At 42.0% G+C, this 17372-nt stretch overlaps 1 protein-coding gene across 2 annotated transcripts in view; it reads right to left on the bottom strand.

The window, feature by feature from the left end:
* FHIT (fragile histidine triad diadenosine triphosphatase) overlaps window positions 1–16329 on the bottom strand; it is a 1433622-nt gene extending 1417293 nt beyond the window's left edge. For both annotated transcript variants that reach the window (XM_045088552.1, XM_045088549.1), the window contains exon 1: window positions 16171–16329. The gene's annotated coding sequence lies outside the window, so the exon portion shown is untranslated. The remainder of the gene's footprint in view (window positions 1–16170) is intronic.
* Window positions 16330–17372: the final 1043 nt, after the last annotated feature.

Raw genomic sequence — 17372 nt, 5'->3', positions numbered from 1 at the left:
GCTCAGGTCATGATCTCAGGGTCCTGGGATCGAGTCCTGCATCGGGCTCTCTGCTCAGCGGGGAGCCTGCTTCCCTCTCTCTCTCTCTGCCTGCCTCTCTGTCTACTGTGATCTCTCTCTGTCAAATAAATAAATAAAATCTTAAAAAAAAAAAAGCATATCCACTGAAATATTGATAGTTCTATCATGAGGGGGTGGAATGGCAATGTCATTTTTTTTTTTAGTATTTTTTAAAAATCTTCTAAAATAAATTATTTTCTTATGCAGTTGGTAAGAAGTTGTTGTTTTGTTTTGTTTTGTTTTTTTAAATACCTCTTCTCATAGATAATTTGGGACCTCTGACCAAGATACTGGTGTTATGAATGCCAACTTAGTCTAATATCTGCCTGCAGATCCGATGGAGTTAACAAGAAATAATTTATATTTCTGTTTTAAAAACCAACAGTAGTAAACCAAGATACAGAAAAAGATAAAGAAATTTTAGGTTTCCAAGTGAACTTGTATTATATAAATGCAGTATGTTTTCTTTAATTCCATAAATACAGTTGTGATGCTGCCAATTTGAGAAAAATATTGATGTTTCCTTAAATAAGTCTAGTCTATATTGAAATTCATTCCCCTGCATGAAATGGAATTATCTTGGAAACAATAAAAATGAATGCTGACTTGTTGTGTCTTTGATAAAAGCAAGTCATTTACATCCTTGTCTTGATCCATTAGACTTCATTATACAGCAACAGTAGCTATCATGGAGGTCTGACCTTCCTATCATCTGAGGAAGGCAGGTAGCAGAGCACAAGCTCCTGAATCACATGACCTGGGTCCTCATTCCCAGCCCTACTACTTGCCAGGAGGGTGTCCTTAAGCACTTACTTAACCTCTCAGTTTCAGTTTTCTCATGTGTAAATGGAGATGGTAAGAGTATCTACCTCATAGAGTTGTCCTGAAGATGAAATGAGAGAATCCACACAAAGGTCTTAGTTTCATTCCTGAACCACAGTAATCTGATAAAAAGTAAACTCTCTTCTAACTTAGTTTCAACCTATATTTGAAGATAGATCATGGACCTGAAACATTGGATTTCTTTTGTTTTGCTTTGCTTTGTTTTACTTCTAACAAATTATTTTAAAATTTATTATAAAGTATATAACTGTGCAAATCAAATGGCAATACATAGCTTTTAGGAAAAAAAATCTCTTGCCTCGTTTCTTCCTATTTCCCAGCTGTCATCCCTGGAGGTATCTGCATTCAACCATTTTAGTTCTCTTCTGTCTCTACTGTCTCTTTTCCAGTTTTATTGAGAAATAACTGACATACAGCGTTGTATAAGCTTAACATATGCAGTATGATGGTTGGATTTACATATATTGAGAAATAATTACTATAACAGGTTTACTTAACAACCATCCTGTCAGATACATACAATAAAGAGAAAAGAAAAAAAAAATTCTCCTTATGATGAGAACTCCTAGGATCTAGGCTCTTACCTTCCATGTATAACACTCAGCAGTGTTAGTGCCAGTGATCATGCTGTCCCTGTTGGCCCTAGGTCTTAGTTGACTTATAACTAACTGGTAGCTTGTACCTTTTGACCACTTTCTTCCAATTCCTTCCCTTGCTCCCTCTACCCCCTGACTCTGGTAACCACAGATATGATCTCATCCTATGAGTTTAGTTTAGGGTTTTGTTTTTGTCTTTAGATTTCACAAATAAGCGAGATCAAACAGTATTTCTCTGTTTCTGTCTGACTTATTTCTTAGCATTATGCCCTCAAGGTCCAACCATTCTCATTTTTTATGGCTGAGTAATATTCGTGTGTGTGTGTGTGTGTGTGTGTGTGTGTACAACTTTTTTATCCATTCACCCATCAATGGACACATACATTGTTTCTATATTTTGGCTACTGTAAATAATGCTGCTATGAACACATGGAGGTGCAGATATCCTCTCCAGTTACTGGTTTCATTGCCTTTGTATTTATGGAACATGATTTTGAAGACGCTCCAGTATCCTATTTTAAAGACCCTTGTTGGATATAGATACTTGACTTTGAAATACAGATTTGACATCATTTATTTAATGTTCCCTAGGTTAAAGGAGATGCTTAGAGAAAATGGTGGATCTTTTAGACCACCAAAAATCTGCTTCAGAATGTGCATCAGAGAAGTTAACTACTCTCATTGGCCTTATCCTATCTTATTCTTTACAAAAAAGCACTACTTCATTCTATGTATTGTGACTAATAATAAAAATGAGAGCTAAAATCATCACTAACATATGTATGGTATTTACTGTACACCAGGAAGTATCCTACATATTTTCTGTATTATCTCATTCTCAAGATTAACTAGTGAGGTACAGTCTTATTATTCCCATTTTTTAGATGAGAAAACGGAGGCACAAAGAGACAGAGAAGTTCTGAGTCCAGATATAAACATAATAATTTAATAATAATAATATAATAATAACATAATATGACAATAATAATAACACAGCAATGGATCTCCAAACATCATCTCTTGTGCTTCTGACAACCTCATACTATTCCCAATAATGGATAAGAAACTAAGAACTAAAGTAAATTAGCTAAGGTGAGATATGAGTTTGTCTGGCCCCAACACCAGCCACTCCAAGGAACTGCCTGTCTGCAGAGGGAACAAAGAAGGGCTTAGCCTATTCCTGAAGCTCTCCACTGGGTTTATAAGATGTTGGAGAGGCACAGGACTTGAGAATTATCAGATCCAAGCCCCTCTTTATACAGGTGTGGAAAGGGAGGTCAAGACTTGCATAAGGCAGTGAGAGCGACAACAAAAACCCAGGGTTCCTGACTCCCTGCACCACATCCTTGTGGTGACACAATGAGGTCCTGTCACCCCAAGTCAGCCACGCCAGACACTGTGAAAGCAGCAGAGGGAAAGCCTGACCACCTCACAGTGACCACCTCACCAGCCTGTTGTCTCTCCCACTGTTCCCTGTTGACTCCAGGGATTACTGCACAGGCTTCTGGCACATCCAGAACTGGGAAGAGGAAAGAAGCCTGGGGAAGGAATCCACAGCCAAAACAGGAAGCTCCCAGTGCCTTTCATGATCTACCAAGAGCCACTTCCAGTATGATTCTCCTGAAGTCAAACTGGAGATCTGGAGAAGGAGAGTGGCTCTAGGACACATGGGTCTCTGCTGCAGACACAAGACACAAAACAGCCCAAGTCTTTGAGAACGTGATTGGAATAAGCAAGTCCCCTGAATCTTTTCCGACTAAATGCATACCTTTACTAGTTTTTATGATGGATAAAAATAATTAAACTGTCCCACAGAGAAATTTTTTTAAAAATAGAGTTTTGGAGGTGTCCAATTAAAATTCATTCAGTATTATGTAATCCTTCAAATACAACGGTTGTTTACTCTGCTTTGATTTCTAAGCTTTCCTTTGATGACAAATATTAATATTTATCATTTTTCTGATGTTGGACTAATGAGAATCTTAAGTGTTTATGAGAAGGCATTTAAATATTACAGTACGGTGGATGTGTTTGTTTTCTGATTTATATTCCTCTGTCTTGAACATCAACCAGCATTTATTTTTTTTTGTGCTGAATCCTGGGTTGATGTTCATCAACATTTCCACCAAACTTTTTATGGCCAGAACTGATGGCCTCTACATTTATTTGATGACCAAAGAGAATATGACAGTCCACCAAATAAGACAGCACGATGAGAAAGACGTCGCTCTGATTTTCAAAGTGAAAACGGGCCCCCACATGTAACGACCAGCCAGCAAGAGTAGACGAAGCCACCTTCCTGGTTTAATCAAGGTGATATTTATTGAGTGCTGACCACACGTCAGGCACTGTGCTTCACATCCACGTCTCACTGGATCTGCACAACCAAGAGCTAAATAGTATTATCGTCTGCATTTTACAGAAAAGAGAGATGCAGAGAGGTTGAGAACTTTGCTTAAGATTATACAGCTAATGAGAAGCAGACAAGAGTCCTCAGAGCCAGAGTAGGCTTTTCTCTCAGCTCCCTTCCTAGGAGCCCCTTCTTGACTCCCAGCATTATCTGTACAGCATAAATGGCCATCTGCATGGAGCAGCAGCCTTCAAGGCAACCTAGACTTTCAGATCTTGACAGTAATGATGAGACATAACATTCTGTCCTTCACAGGCCATGCGCTGCTTTATGCACAGAGACAGGGCAAGGAACCAGTACCATGCTCCCTGAGGTCCATGCCCTCAGGGAGCAAACTTCTAAAGAGGGAAGACAGACAATAGTAACACAGTAAACAAGGCACTCTCTCCATGAAGGGGAGGAAATGGGAGGCTGTACAAAAATTCAAGAAATGGTAAGAGGAGCTAAAATCTAGGACTTCAGCAGATTTCTCCTACCCATGCCCCACCCATGCAACCAAGACTTGGCTAACTGAAGAAGTAATGGAGCAGAGCCCAGAAGTAGGAACACAGTGCAAAGTTCAACATCAAATTCTAAGTTAGGGACCAGGTGCTGGGGCATCAGCAAAATAGCCACCACTCCTGCCTTCACTGAGCTTACAGTCAGAGGAGGAGAGCACTGATCAAAAATTAGAGGTTAAGCAAAAGCTATAAAAAAGTAGAAGTTAAGGAAGCTAAAGACACAGGAACTAACCTAAAAAGGACTAAGAAAAAAGGTCATCATTCTGCTTCTGACTCCATCTGTGACCAAGAGCAAGTCACTTCCTCTCTCTAAAACCAGGTCTCCAAATTTGTAAATACAAGGGACAAGACTGGGTGAATCTCAACAAATTTCCTTCAACCTGCCTTCCAACCTATAAAATTTGTATCCTATCTCTTCTTCTACCCATTGATAGACCCCAAACTGATTTTATTCCTTTCTTTTTCTCTTTTGTTCTATTCCTCTGCACCCCTAAAGCAAGGGCCCTGTTCTTGATTTTCATTGCCACATGGCAGAGGGGTCAGTTCAGGAGGGAGATGAGCCTGCTAGCCCATCAGAGCCGGGAGTGGGTGTAGCAAACGCTCTGAAATGAAAAGGGGCTGAGTTCTACACATGGAACCTAGTATCCAGAGAGAGAGTTAACAGGTAAAAGAGAAGCCTATGGAGATGGCAGGCATTAGGGAAGCACCAGCCGGGACCATAACTAATGTTTTGACAAGAGGGAAGGAAAAAGAAGTCGGGAAGCAGGTGCTCAGAGCAACAGATCAACAGAAGGAAGGTCTGGACAGCAAAGAGCAAGCCTCCGACCACAGTACTGGGAATCAGGGACAGAGCCATCACCCAGACAATATAATCCAGGCTCCATACTTTGATCTCCAGGCCCTACACTGCCAGGCCAACCTCACACAGTGCCAGCCCCTCTTCAGTCTCTATGGTCTACCACAGAGGCCTTCTTTCATCCCTTTGAGCATGTCAAGCTCTTTCCCTAAGAAAGACCTGGGTACAGGCTATTCCTTCTGCCTAGAATACCACTTCACTAGTTCTTCATATGGCTGCCTGCCACTCATCCTTTACTTAGGTCTCAGCTCAAATATCAGCTCCTCCTCTCTGGCTACCCCACCCCCTTTTAGTATCACAGTACCTTCAACTCTTCCTTCCCAGTACTCAGCATCTTATAATTACATTTGTTGGCCTGAGCATTGTCCATCTCCTCCACTTGCCTCCTGAGAGCAGTGACTGTGCCTGCCTTGTTCACCAGCATAGAACCACAGCTAGCACAGTGCCTGACATACAAAAGGCATCAGTAAATGCTTCCCAAATGAATACATTAGTTATGAGCAAGGGAATGGCTCACACGCAGTAAGAACTGGCAAGAACATAGTTGGAGATTAGGTTCAGACACTGGGATATTAGGCAGGTCAGAGATTGTCCAGGCAGGAGCCCAGTAAGCTCCATGGTCAGAGCAAGCAACAGCATCAACTAGGATTTGCTAGGGGACCTGTTACCAGGCATCATTCTACATTCCTCCTGCCTGCTGACCTTAACTTCCAGGTATTACCTACTTCCAAATCCTGGGTCCACTGTCCACTTAACCTGCCACTGGTGTGGGCAGTTTCTACCACACCAAGAGAGTCTCAGAGAAACCTGGCCAATGCCAAGTAACAGAAGCTGCTGCGCAGACCCTCAAATCCAGTGATTAGTATTATAATCATGAGAGTAAGTAATACATGCCAATGGCTTTATACACACAGCCTTATTCAACCCTCACAGCATCCATAGTTAGTGACCACTGTAGCCCCCAATTTAAAGGTGAAGAAACAGACTTAATCTTAATTACCCACATCTGGTAACTGGTAAATCCACATGCCTAAGATTATAGATCTGGATCTCTGAGCTCAAAAATAATAAAAGTATAAAATATAATAGCAATAATAAAAATAAAAGCAAACACTTACTAAGAAATTACTATATGAGAGGTGCTGTGCTAATATTTTATATAGATTATCCCACTGTATTCATACCCATCTATGAGGTATGTACAACTATGTCCATTCTGGAGAAGAAAATAAAATTCTTCAAAGCAAAACAGCTTGCCCAAGATCACCCTCAGCCTGTAACAGAGTGACATATGTATAAACAATCCTATTCATGACATTAAAACAGAATGGAAACATAGTAGGAGCCATGAAGAACTAGAATCTTGATTTCCAAGCGTGGCCCATGGACCAGCAGCATCTGCATCACCTGGGAGCTTGTAAGAAATGGCAGAAGCTTCTGGCCTCACCAGGAACTTTGGGTACAGTTCCAACCAGTGCCCAACCCACAGGATTTGGACCCAGCCATTTCATCTGTGCTAAAAGCCAAACACAGCTAATTCTTCTAGGCCAAGGAAGTATTGGCTGGTTGCCCCTTGGAAGTTCAAGAGCCTAGAGGAAACCGTAGCTTAGAAGAAGCTTTCTGCCCTGCTCCAAGGGGCCAAGAAACAGCCTCAGCTACAGATTTCATTGGACACTGGCTAAGAGCCTAGCTCTTAGCTGCACAGTCAGCAGATTCCAACTACTGCAATTTCCAAGTGGAGGACCCACCTGTTGTTTTGGTACAGGATCCCTTCTCTTCTAAAGGTTCCAACACCTCCCATTGATCAGGGTGGCCTCTCTGTGTTAACAACCAGGCAAGCCGTGCACAGCACAACTCTGGAGACACCATTCACAGGCGTATTTGTCAAAACAAAAAATGTCCCACCTCCCCCTTCCCTACACTCAACCACCTTTTTTGTTGTCATACCTCTTCACAGGCTCTGCAGGTCTTTCTACCTCTTGGTTGCTTTTTCCTGCCCACCTTAGGATCACTACCTCTCCATCCACCAGCTTCATTCCTGGGAGAACCTGAACAGGAATTGCCCAGGCTCCAGGGTTGAGAGAAACAACCTTACTCCAGCAGGTTCCAGCCCCCCTCCACTGCCTGTCCGCTAGGCTCCAAGCACAGACATGCTTCCAGCATCGTTTAAATGTCTTCTGGCATAACCACGCAAGTACCGTCCTGCTTTAATGTGTAGACTCAAGACAGCATTGAGTGTTTCGTTTTTGTTTTTGTTTTTCCCAAAAATGAAGGCACAGGAAGAAGACTTTAAGTCTTGCAGAAAATGAAATTTTGTTCTTACTATATTCCGCACACTTCAGTGATTAAATGACTGCAGACCATACTCTCCTCCAAACTATGCCCAACTAAAATATGTGTGCATTAAACCTCATGAGGGAGTACTGATACTTCCACATTATCTATGATGGGTTTTAGCTCCAATAGCTGTGGGTCTGAGAAGCTGCAAAATACACTGAATTTTAATGGAAATCTGACTGTTAATAAAAAGAGGAACACTAATAAACACAATAAATAGACTCAGAAAGAGTCTTTAAGTTCCAGAATATCTCAATGTGGGCCTTTCGCAAACCTCTTAGCCAGTTTCTCATTTTTCTCTTCTATTCCTACTTATACACACATCATTAAAAGAAAACCTTGGCCTAGGTACAAAATATCCATAAAATATGTAATTTTTTAACTTTATTTTAAGCCCTCCAACAAAAACAGCTTTTCCCACTCTCTTAATAGAGAGAAACTCTATTAAACTCTATTAAGTCAACACAGCAGAAAAATAAAACTACTACATTGTGAAATGACTTCCTAGTGGGTAAAAAAAGCTGAGGAAAGGCTGAAAAACGAAATTATGGTGTAGGGTAAGAGAAATTCAGGCCAAGAATGCTCCTGGATGCTGGATAGAAGGTTTTAAATATGAATATTCAGATACAAAAAAACCTAAGGACATACATTTTCTACAAGGAAAAAGAAACTTTTAAAAGGAAAGGGTCCCCATATGTTATGGATAATCCAGCAAATAAAAGACACTTAACCAAATCAGCCTAATTATTTTGCCATGAAATGGAGGGTGAGGTTAACTATAAAAAATTTAAAAGGAAACCATTATTTATAATAGGCAGCCTGTCTAGAAGCATTCATTTCAGGCTACTGAATTAGAACATAGGAATGTTACTGGTTAAGTCCCACACTGAGCATGGAACTTACTGAATTTAAAAAAAAAATTCTTTTAATAAAATTTTTAAAAATGTTACTGGTTAAAATGGGTTGTAGTTTATCTGAACAACAGTTTAAACCTTTACAGTAATGAATCCACAGCTAATGAAAGCATGTAACTCAGTTTCTTTCTTTTGAACATAGTTTTAATGGGTTAATAGTATTTTTTATCAGCTATGAAGAATTAAACAAACTAAATTATCAAGCAAGAAAAACACAGCCTGAAACAAAACTGAGAATCCTGACTCAAGTGAGCACTCCTAGAGACACCAGGCCACAGGGGACAGGGGGGTGCACTATTTCACTTCAAAGAAAACCCAGGATACAACCTATAGTTAGTTCATCAAATTCCCAGGGTGCTTTGTGACAAGGCTTATCATCTCTTTCACGACCAAAGCCTTCAAAATGCTACTTTCTAGATAGTTCTCTCCCTGCAAAGACCTTTCACCTGTTAGATTGTACGTGATATATTTCATGATGTTCTGTTGTTAGAATCAGTGGTTCTCATTCCTAAATGCACTTCAGAATCACATGGGAAACTTAAAAAGGCAAATACCAATACCTACCTTCCCTCTGCACTCTGAATCAATTTCTCTGGATGGGACCAGCCCCTGGTGACTTGAACTTGTAGCAAGGACTGAGAACCACTGGTTGAAAAGCAATCCAAACAGGTTAAAATTATGTAAAGAAGGAGGCACTATAATTGGGCTTAAATAAATCTACATGAGGAGGCAAAGTGCCTCAAATTCCCATCATAATCAGATAGAAGATGGTACTTTAAGGATCCCAGGGTTTTTTCCCATCAAATTTAAACCATCTTGATTACACGGGAGAGATATATCTAGTTGCCCATAATACTCAAGTTTTTACCAAGAACTGAACAAGTTCAGCATTGCACACTTGAGATAAAAACAAAAACAGTACCATTAAAAGTGATCTATTCCAGAGGTGCCTGAATGACTCAGTCAGTTAAGCGACTGACTCTTGATTTTGGCTCAGGTCATGATCTCAGGGTTGTGAGATCGGACCCTGTGCCAGGCTCCACGCTAGGCATGGAGCCTGCTTAAGATTCTCTTTCTCCCTCTCCTTCTTCCTCCTTTTACCCTCTCCCTACCCCCCCCCCAAAATGATCTATTCCACCTAGTATTCAAAATATGACAAAAAAAAAAAAAGGTAACATGGAGCTGGGTGCATGAAGTTGCCAGATTTATTAACAACAATAAGAATAAATTCAAAGCTACCATTTCTTGAGTGCTAGCTATTGTGTTACCTCAATGAAAACTCAAAATTCCATCCTATAATAGGGATTATTATCTCCATTTCACAGAGATAATAAGGAAACTGAGGCTCTGCAAGACTAGGACACTCTCCCCAGAGTCACACTGCAAGTGGCTGATAGAAGAAGCAAGACTAGAATCCAGGCCTATGACTCCCTGGGGTCCATTCTCTGAACCACTACCATCTCTCATCTAGATGGCCCAAGAGTCTCCTCAGCACATGCCCCTCAAAGTACAGTCCATGGGCCAGCAGCATCAGCCTGTTAGAAATCCCGAACCTCTGGTCCATTCTAGATGCACTGAATCAGAACCCGCAGCTTAAGATCGGCAGGACATTTATATGCACTTCAAGTTAAAAAACACAGGCCTACTTGGACAATTCTCTCTCACAAGTTCATCATCTTGACTGCATCCACGCTTTTAAAAACTAAATCCTATCATTTCGCTTCCCCCGGGAAGACTGTTTTGTTGTGTGTGTGTGTGTGTGTGTAAGATTTTATGTATTTGACAGAGAGATAGAAAGACAGCACAAGTAGGCAGAGCCTCAGGCCGAAGCAGAGGGAGAAGCATGCTCTCCGCTGAGCAGGGAGCCGGACATGAGGCTCAGTCCAAGGACCCTGGGATCATGACCTAAGGGGAAGGCAGATGCTTAACCTACTGAGCCACCCAGGAGCCCCTCCCCCCTAGTTAAGGCTGTTAAGTGGTTTCCCAAATGCCCTTGGAATGAAATCTAGAATGCCTTTACAGTACAGGTAACCAGACTTTGCATAATATTGCTGGTGCTTGCCTTTGCAGCCCGATTCCTCCCCCATGTCCCCGTTCCCATGCTTTTTATACCCCAGACACAGAGATCAGCTTCCACTCATCAAATCCCAATATCCTCCTCTTTCCTTCCTACATTCTTCCCTCCCTTTCCTCCTTTCTGCCTTCCTGCTTTCCTTCTTTTCTCTAAGCTCTTTCCTGCCTAAAACTAACCACCACCAACCACTGTGACCAACCCATGTCAGCCACATTCACTGCTGTATCCCCCGTGCAGAGCAGTGCAATGCCCGGCACAGAGCTGGAGCAGGATAAATGCACTGAGTAAGGACATGCTTTGGCTACTGAGGGCTTCCGCTGTTCCCTTTGCCCATCTGCTCTTTGCTCTTTTCCATCTTTCCTTCCCTGTCCTTTACACCACCTCTCTTCTCTCATTCACCTCCTTATCAGTAACTTCATGGCTGTTGCAGTTGTCAGCCTTAGAGAGACACCCTGCCACGCTCACATGTCCATTGCCCTGGGGTTATTCACCAACGGGGTGATGACTGTTTCACTTTAACCTTGAGACATCTAGAATAGGCCCAGTACTTTCCCAGAAGTAGACAGAAGGCCCCACCAACAGAGGCAGGCCACTTTTCAATATGAGATTCAATATAGAGACAGAACCATAGATCAGGGACCTCTCAGTGGGCAACAAAAAGTCAAAAGCTTCACCATTCCTCTACACACACAAAGAGTAACACTGTGCTGACAAGATCGATTATCAAAGCTGTGGTTAACTTCACACTTTAAATGGGATGGCCAACATTGCTATTCTAAGAAACCAAATGGCAAATCCTTTTATAAAGCAGATAACTTCCTCAAGCTAAATGGTGAATAAATGTGATATATCTTCATATATTGTTTACATTAATAATAAAAATAAGAGCTACTATTCGTTTATTGAATACAAGCTACTGAGTGCCTGACAACACACTCAAAGTTTTAAAAACACTAAAATTAACCAGTCAGAAAATGACAGGTGTTGGCGAGGATGTGGAGAAAGGGAAACCCTCTTACATTGTTGGTGGGGATGCAAGCTGGTGCAGTCACTCTGTAAAACAGTATGGAGGTTCCTCAAAAAGTTGAAAATAGAGCTATCCTATGACCCAGCAATTCCATTACTGGTTATTTACCCTAAGATGCAAATGCAGTGATCCAGGGGCACCTGGGTGGCCCCATGGGTTAAGCATCTGGCTTCGGCTCAGGTCATGATTTCAGGATCCTGGGATCGAGGCCCACATTGGGCGCTCTGCTCGCAGTGGGGAGCCTGCTTCCCCCTCTTTCTCTGCAGGCCTCTCTGCCTACTTGTGATCTCTCTCTGTCAAATAAATAAATAAAATATTTGAATAAAAAAATAAAAAAACAAATGTAGTGATCCAAAGGGGCATGTGCACCTGAATGTTTATAGCAGCAATGTCTACAATAGCCAAACTATGGAAAGAACCTAGATGTCCATCAAAGATGAATGGATAAAGAAGATGTGGTACATATATACAATGGAATACTATGCAACCATCAAAACCCCCCAAATCTTGCCATTTGCAATGATGTGGCTGGAACAAGAGGGTATTATGCTAAGCGAAATAAGTCAGTCAGAAAAAGACATTTATCATATGATATCACTGATACAAGGAATTCGAGAAACAAGACAGAAGATCATAGGGGAAGGGAAGGGAAAATGAAACAAGATGAAACCAGAGAGGGAGACAAATCATAAAAGACTCAATCTCAGGAAACAAACTGAGGGTTGCTAGAGGGGAGGGGGTTTGGAGGGATGGGGTGGCTGGGAGATGGACATTGGGGAGGGTATGTGCTATGGTGAGTGCTGTGAATTTTAAGACTGATGAATCACAGACCTGTACCCCTGAAGCAAATAATACATTATATGTCAATAAAAAATGAAATAAAACAGAAAATAATAAATAAATGAATAAATAACTATCTTATTTAATCCGTATCCTCACTTTATGAGGGATAAATCCTTATTATTCCTCTTTTATAGAAAAAGCTAATGGCTAAGTAACCTGCCTCTTAGGGCAGGGCTGAAGAGTTAAATCATAGGTCTCCAGACTACCAATCTCTATGGTTACTTTGCCATGTTTTGCTATTTGGATCACTTTCTCATCTGAGAAATCACAGACATGGACATTCCCAATGAAGCAGCCCCTTGAAAGATGACCTCAAAGGCTGAGATTTTTCTTCGCAATGTAGACATTGAAAGGAAAGCAACCTGCTACATCTTATATTTCAAAGCATTTCTATCTTAAAAGAGATTCAAGAAAAAGATGTGGGAACAGAGCTTAGGGATGCTTATAAATGCAACTACATAAATATTTTTTCAGTATCTACCAGTGGTCAGGCATGTGCTGAAACCTGAATGATCAGACTGTTAGCTGAGAGAGGGTGGGACAGGGCAGGTGGCTACAGGAGGGGATAGGGAGAACATCTCCCATAGTGACTGTTTCAGGAATGCTTAGCCAATAATTTACAAAATGTTACTTTATTATCTAACTACATAGAAAGAAGCTTTCACACACAGATGAGTTACCTCCTTTATTACCTGTAAATACATAATTGAAAGGGAAAATGTATCTTCTAAAATAGAAGTTTTACATAATTCAAACAACTCGTGTGTTCCTTTCTGATATCCCATATTAGAGGGTCAGACTGTAACTTGTATGAATTCAAACACAGATTTTGTTCTCAAGGGTCTGAAAGACCAAAAGAGAAAAAAGCATTGGGAGCCAAAACAAGATATTCCCAAAATATAAAGGGAGTGATTGAAGCCACACATATATACGAATAAAGAGAGGAGTATAGAAACATTTCCTAAAGCATTCCATCAAACATTTACAGAGATAAGGATAGGAAGAGAACATCAAGTAAAAGAAATCATGAACCTGAAAGGTCACATACATTACTACAAGGCCTCCAGAAACCTGTCTCCTTGCAGAAAGGGCATGAGATGAAGACCATGGATCCCTCTCCTCAAGTCCTTCTAGGCCTAACCCATTAACTACTTTAATCCATGTGGCCCCTGCACCTGAAGAGATACGAGCATATAAAGATGCTCAAAAAACTTTTGTTGAATTGTTGAAACATTACAACCTTACAAATAATATGAAAAGAGGCTTTACAACAATTGGTACTAGCCTGTGGCCTACAAAGAACAAATTATAAGAGAAATCATTATCTAAACAGCTTCACATCTGGTGCTCCTTCTAGCTGACTGCTGGTAGAATGAAAATCACCCTGGACTTCAAAATAAGACACTTGGGTCTAGTCTCATCTCTGACACAAACCAACTGTGTGACCTTGGGCAAATGGGTTTACCACCTGGGTCAGTTTCCTAACCTCTAAAATAAAGGTATTAAAAAGCTATATATAGCTAACATCTATGGAACCTCTACTATATGCCAGGAACTGTTACAAGATCTTTGCCTTAAATTTAAATGATCTCAAAGGTTTTTGCAGCTCTAACATTTAGTCTGACTACAGAGGAAACATGGTATGATAAAAAAGATTCCAAATTCTGTACTCAGAAACACTGGACTCCCTCCCGCCCTGTTAGGTGGGGTCTTTGGGGCTGGGTGGGGGGCGGTGTTTGTTTTTCGTTTTTGACAGAGAGAGTGAGCACAAGCAGGGGATGTGGGAGAGGGAGAAGCAGGCTCCCCACTGAGCAAGGAGCCTGATGTGGGGCTGCATCCCAGGACCCTGGAATCATGACCTGAGCTGAAGGCAGATGCTCAACCAACTGAGCCTCACAGGTGCCCTAGGTGCGGTCTTTTATTAAGCAGAGACTGTTAAAACAGATAGGGTTACTGAGTATGTCTATTCCCTAGCTAAGTTAATTTGGACAAGTTGCTTAACCTTAGTTGCTTAACTAAAACTTTTAGTTTTCTAATATGTGAAAAGCATATAAAATGGGTATGTCTCTCATATAGTTTTTTTGAGAGGATTAAATTAAAACTGTAATATATTTTATTATTTTATTTTATTACTAGATGTGACCGAGGACAAATCAACTTCTCAAGGTTTTTCCTCATCTACAGATGGGAGATACGGTGTTAAGAAAAGAAGTAATGTGAACATTCTGTAAAAAGTCTAGTGTTGCTGCGTTTGAAAGCATGCATATTCCCTAACACTTGGAAAAGTATATGCAATTCTCCCGTAACACTTGTAACAGCATATACAATCAATGACAACGACGACAACCATAATAATCGAGATCTTTACTAGACATCTCTCTCCACTCCCCAACAACAAGAGTTTTCCTGAACATCTTTCTAATCCCGGCTCACAGCAGGTGGACACAGAGGCTGGCTGCCCAGAACGCAGGGCCACATGGAAGTTGTAGTTCCCAGTCAAAGAGCTGATCCACACAACGGCCGAAGTGAGACTTCAACTCCCAGGAGACACTTCGCCGCACCAAATGGCACGCTGGGAGATGGCGTACCAGCCCGCTGGGAGATAGAGTACCAGCCGTACGGGAAACACGCAGCGGGACTCCAACTCCCAGACGCCTCCGCTACGTAGATGCCGGTGGTAAAATGGAGCCCGAGAGGGAGCGTTCAGACAGACTGGGCTTCACAGGTGCGACTAGGGGCGGCTTTTAGTAAACCCAGGCCCAGCACAGGTCAGATCCTTTCTACAACAACCACTGGGATCATTTTCTGCCGGTCCCCGCACATTTCTTGAGGGATCCGGAGTAATAAAGTAGTAAGTTTGCAAGTGGCAGACTTTGACAAACAAGACCTCATTTAGCTTTCAGCTCCAGCAAGGATTCTTGGGCCACCTGGCCAGAGATCTTTAAGCTCTTTTTCCCAAGATAAAATACTGTGAGTGGCTGGTCCAAGGTCATACACCAGATGGAGAATTTGATCCTAGAGAGGAGGCTCCAACTCCGGTTCCACTAACCAGACTCCCCTCTCCAATCTCCCTCCTAGCGTTATACGATTTACCTTAAAATCCCCGCATATTTTTATATAAAACTGTATTAATCCATAAAATAGCCCAAACGAGTTTGGACTCATCGAGTTACCCCACCATAAAGCATTCAGTGCTTTTTAAAATGTTTTTTAAGTATCAAATGTAAGATTCCCTCCCAAAATAATTGCCTTCCCTCTACCTACTTGGCTCCTTTTGGAGGCACGTGTTCAGTCCCCTCCCTTTCCGGAACCCAGCGCTGGGTGTTTGAGACAGTTCTGTTGGGGCAGCGATTCCTGCTACTTGCCTATGACACTGGCAAACCTTGCAAAAGCGGCCAGTGCCAACTACACCACCAGGTCTGGGTGCTGGGGCGTCCCTGGAACCGCTGAAGTGGCCCCATGCCTCACTTTACCCCCTTATGCAGCAGATGAGGGGAGGCTTACGGTTAGGGCTGGTGGTCAGAAGGGATCCTGCATGTTCAGGGGGTGGGAGGGTCCTCCGGGCAGACACACCACCACCCCCTCCCCAAGGAGCTGTGCGACCCAGACCCCGCCCCACTGGACTGTGGGTATATAGACCAGACGCGCGTGGAAATCAAGACCCGCACCCCAGAAACACTCTTCTACTGGGGTTTGCCCCTTGCCCCTACCTTCCAAGATCTTGGCAGCTGGGAAGTGAAGGGCAGAGGGAGGGAGCGCGGGGCACGGCGCCTGGGCTTGTGCCCACTGGGGAGGCCGCCTGAGGGAACCGGGAACTGGAGGGCAAAAGTCCCGCGACGGGACGGAGAGGGTACTACAATCCCCAGATGGCGCCGCGGCGGGGGCGGGATCTAAGATGGCCGCTGGCCTGAGGACAGAAGCGAGGGCCAATAGGCATAAAGTATGCGCCTACACCAGGCCAATCAGAAGCTATAATGGCAATAACGCCGATACGGGGGTGAGAAAGATTGTTTCAGGAGAGCAGCTGAGGTGAGGATCCATCCCTTGGGAAAGGGATTTTTTTAATAAACTTCACAATCTTTCTTTTTTTTCCAAATGGTTAAAAGAAATAAAATTACTCAGGCTATGCTGCTTTTTTACCTTCCTTATTTCCTCTTAAACGTGTTTTTAGTATATGTGCTGCCGAAGCGAGCACTCCTCTTAAACGTGTTTAACTTATCCACCCCACCCCCAAATACACACGCCCCATTACTCGCTGACAGGATTTTCTTTCTTTTCCTCTACCCACTTTGGATCGCTCTTGAATCCTTAAGTCTCCTTTTCTTTATATTTTTCTCATAACAACGGGCTTGCAGACCTTTACTTGATCCACTTTACGACCACGTTCGACCTTTCCTGTAATCCTAACTAAAATCGCACCGCAAACTCCTTTGTCCCTTCCTTTCTCCCTTCGTGCTGTTTTTCTACTTAGCAGTTTCCCTTCCCAAACACTGTATATAATTCATTTATCTATATTTTTTAATCGTCTTGTCCTCCATAATGAAAGATCCATGCAGATGAAGATTTTTGTTCTGCTCGCTGCAATATTTCTAGAACCTGGAACTATATACACTAGGCACTCAGGAAATATGCTTTAAATGACTGAATGAAATCTAGAGTGGCATTTTACTTTCTATTCTCCCTTTCTTTGGTGCAGGTCAATTAAATCCATCTCTGAGGACTATGGGGTTCTTGTGCCTTGCTCCCTTTCAAATTCAAAATCATTCTCAATATAGTCTAGGATGCTGGAGAAATAAATTCCTGATTCAGATGCAATTCCTAACTTCAAGATGTTTCTGGTCTAAAGGAGTATGAGAAATAAACTTAATTTTGCAATAAACGCAATTGCAAATTGCAGAGCAGGTAAATAATT

This window comes from Mustela putorius, unplaced genomic scaffold (assembly GCF_011764305.1).
Source record: "Mustela putorius furo isolate JIRA1106 unplaced genomic scaffold, ASM1176430v1.1 tig00000095_pilon_pilon_pilon, whole genome shotgun sequence".
In the NCBI taxonomy this organism is placed as follows: domain Eukaryota; kingdom Metazoa; phylum Chordata; class Mammalia; order Carnivora; family Mustelidae; genus Mustela; species Mustela putorius.
This window is presented reverse-complemented; position numbering and strand designations above follow the sequence as displayed.